Source organism: Austrofundulus limnaeus, unplaced genomic scaffold, assembly GCF_001266775.1.
Source record: "Austrofundulus limnaeus strain Quisiro unplaced genomic scaffold, Austrofundulus_limnaeus-1.0 Scaffold14, whole genome shotgun sequence".
Classification (NCBI taxonomy): domain Eukaryota; kingdom Metazoa; phylum Chordata; class Actinopteri; order Cyprinodontiformes; family Rivulidae; genus Austrofundulus; species Austrofundulus limnaeus.
The window spans coordinates 2,443,969-2,447,872 of NW_013952416.1; the positions used below are offsets into that span (position 1 = coordinate 2,443,969).

A 3,904-nucleotide genomic window follows, 5' to 3' on the forward strand; every position below is an offset into this window, starting at 1 on the left:
ACACACACACACACACACACACACACACACACACACACACACACACTAAAAGAACCGTATTTTATTTTTATTTAGATGGCTAAGGCAAAAATCAAACGCTGTTGATTTTCTATTAATTCGATTTTGCATTTTCACATTTAGCTTTTAAAAACAAAAAAAACAACATGCTTGTTTTGTTTTTGCAATTTTATTTTGAAACGAAAAAAACCAAAGAACGAACCATACACGGATTCTCCTGTTTGTTTTGTTTTGCAGATGTAGCTATCTTAATTTATGAATCAAACCATTTTTTTATCTTCTATGTTCAAAAGTAATTACTGTGTCAGTTAATGAAGTAATTTCAGCGCTAGAAAGCCAATTAAAGTCTCATGTTAGGCGCAAAACGCCATCATGCCATTTTGTTGTTGTCATCTGCTGGTTGACTCTATTACATCTTCTTGTWATGTTTGTCCCCGAGTTTTTCCTGGAGTACAGTGGTATCTCTTTAAATAGCTTATACGAAAACGGCATGTCAATAACACGCACGGGGAGCAAAAAACAAACAAATAAACTCAGACATTAATATGTCTCAACTATTACTGACTTGCATCGCTAGAATTTATCTGTAAAAGAGCAAAAAACGTCACCAACCTAAGCTCAATTTGAAAAATAAGAGGACAGAGTTTATTATTTACCCTCAAGCATCATTAGCTAACTTCAACTAGCTACCCAAGCTAAACTTCTTCAACATGAAACCACAAAAAAGGCCGACGACGTCGGCGTTGCGGAATCGTGTCACGTTTGACAATTGACACAAAAACGAGAACTAAAATTGGACTCACCCAAAGGAGTACCGAACAGAACTCGAATCTGTGCTTGTAAGAGTGGCTGCTGTGGAAGCTCTGCCAATGGTAAAATGTAATGAGACTTGTGGAAACACACGCTGGTTGGAACGGGCGCGAGTGGTACAGCCGGCGCACCGTGATGACGTCAGAGGTTTAGTACGCATGCATCAAAACAAATCTGTGCGAGCATGTAAAACACAGAAATGTTAAAAATAATTAATAAAACCTGCGTTTTATTCTTCATTGGTACAACGACTTTACCTTGAATTTGTACCAAAAAAAGTAAAAACATAAATTACATATAAGTCTGCACATTTCTCCTGTCTCCCTTCAGTTTCTGATTTTATTGTGAGGATTACTCATCGTGGAAGTGTGAAGSAAAATGAAATTGTCACCCATTTATTTAAGTTTTGAATGTATTTTAATTGTTTCTTTCTTGTTTTACTTATAAATGTATTGTATGCTTATACTGTCATGATACATTCTGAATCATTTCAACTGATGTAAGCTTCCGGTAGAGCACCTTTAAAGTGTTGTTTCTTGTTGTTTCAGTTTAAACCTCACACACAAACACCCGTAGTTTCTGCACAATTGGATTGCAGAYCTATTTACTTTGTTACTATTGGAATGTGAACATGTAAGAGACGATGAAATATGAAGTATAACCACATTCTAGTTTTCCTCTGTTTAAGGACCACAGAACAAGTTTTTAATGTAACAAGGAYTTTTTGCTGCTCAGATAAGAGCCATCCCTTGCATGTCAAAAATAACCAGTTTTGGGACTGGTTTTTACTAAAGGTGTAAAGATGCTTCGCTGGGGCTGTGTCCTCAGACTCAACTTGTATTGCTGTATGCATGTTGACTCTCATTTTATTGCAATAAAACTACTCAGAGACCATTGTAGTGAAAAAAATTTTTGATCATGTATTTCTGCACTTTGTTTAACAGACATGGAAAAGTTGTTGTTTTTTTTTTCACAACAACTGAAGCAGTGCGCTAAATGCTAAAGAAACATCCCTCAGTGTGCAAAAAAGGGACATAAAAGTCATCCCTGTGCTGTGCTGTGCTCTTATTAACAAAACACCCCCTAAATAATGGCAACAGGAGTATGTCAAAGCCACAWCTCTCCTCCTGGCTCCTGGCTGTCCTCTTGCTGCTGAGTCTGTCCCACTCACACACCATAGAACTCCACCCCCTTCAGAATTTCACTGCAGGGGTTCTCAAGTGGGACCTAAATGGCTTGACCTAAATTCAAAAATGCTTTARTGATCCCTGAAGTGAGTTGTGCAAATTTAAGTTCGTATCAAACAAGTAGCCAGGRCTTTCGTTTCACTCAGTAATCCTCAAGTAGCTGTCAGTCTCAAAAAAAGGTGGAGAACCCCATCCTACAGTGTTTAACTTGATATTATAATCCTGATTTGTCATTTTACCTGACGCACAAGGCCAGCACAGTCAATGAACATCCAGACATTTGTCCTTTGGCCACTGTGAAGGAGCTGCATGGCAAACTGGTAACTCCACTTACCGGGGTATGTGAATGGAATGTATTTACTATCAGGACACACACACAAGAAAAAAACCTCCCTGATGATAGCTAGCCCCTGTTGTTCATGGTAAAGAGTTCAGCCAACTCGGTCACAACCAACATTTAATTGCTCAAAGTGAATCTGGGATGCAGTTGTGTAATATTGAATTACGAGGCAATAACCAAATGGTTGGAGCAGCTGTTGAATGTGCAGCTGTGTAAACTGACTTTTTGATGCCTTGGGTTTGTTGCTTGTTCAAAACCAATCTAATATGATGACAAGTATGTCATTTTTGCTTTTGCAATGCCTAAATGTATGCATAATTACTGATAATTAGTTGGATACTTCCAAAGATTTTGTTTTTCTCGACTGAATTAGCCTCATAGTGGGTATTAATATTAAATTGTGTTAAAAAAAATAAAAACATTAAAATTTTCACTGACATTTTCTGTCCTCCATAGGAATCATACCAGAAAAGTTGGCCGATGCAAAAAGAGGAGTAAACTAACAAGAAGCTGAAACATTTCTACAGTCCAGGAAGGATAAACAGACAGGTGAGACCTGTCCAGGGGTCATTTAGGACCATGGATTTTTAATAAGGCCTTAGTGTTACTTTGACATGGAAGTTGACTGGACACCTTCCAACTCTGAATCAAACAGGAAGCTAACCAATTTCATGGCAAGTGAGACAACAGCTGAGCTTAAAACTGAGTCTGGACCAATAAGATGTCCACATACTTTGGAAGTTCTTTGGACTTGAATAAATCTGCTTGACAACCCTAGAGGAACCACATCTCCAAACAAAAAGCTATGGGAAAAAATCAAATCAAGACCCAAAAGCACAGAATGCGGCTATAAAATGAAGTAAACCTGAAAACTTACACATGCCGATTTTTGTTTTTATACTTTTCGTGTTAAATCACAGAACAGCAATGATCCAAAATATCAAAAGGACAACTAATGTAAACAATTCTGTCATGCACGCCACAACGTGTTCACAACATCCATATACACCGTCAGTACAAAGTCACTGGGAAACTTTAGCTCACTCAAAGATTTCCATCCATCCATCCATTTTCTGTACACACTTACTGAAAGATTTGTTTGGTTTTTTTTTTTTTAACGAGGTGTTAAAGTTCCCTAAAAACACAGAGAAAAATCGTAGGAGAAATCTAAGTCTAAAGTTAAATCTAAATCTAATTTCTCTGAATTATACAGCGAGAATAGGTTTGGTCTGAATCCACAGACAATGAGCACATTGAATTGAGACATAGTTAATCATTAATAACTGTACAAAGAGCAGCTATAAGACAACAGGAGAACACCTGGAAGGCTTTTAGTTAAAACTAAAGTTGGGTAATATCAGATGAGATAATCTGAAGTTAAACTGGTAAAGCTGGATTTGTTAAGCTAGATATAAAAATTGATAAATATGCAGGCATGAAACAGACTTCGAGTGTGCAAGTCAGAGATTGTATCTGTGTGTGTGTGTGTGTGTGTGTGTGTGTGTGTGTGTGTGTGTGTGTGTGTGTGTGTGTGTGTGTGTGTGTGTGT

The 3,904-nt window shown here is 37.5% G+C and overlaps 1 protein-coding gene across 1 annotated transcript in view; it reads right to left on the minus strand.

Moving 5' to 3' along the window:
• Window positions 1–935, minus strand: part of ipo11 (importin 11) — a gene marked incomplete in the record, with an annotated part of 131,874 nt that extends 130,939 nt beyond the window's left edge. The window contains 1 exon segment of the mRNA XM_014002678.1: window positions 822–935.
• Window positions 936–3,904: the final 2,969 nt, after the last annotated feature.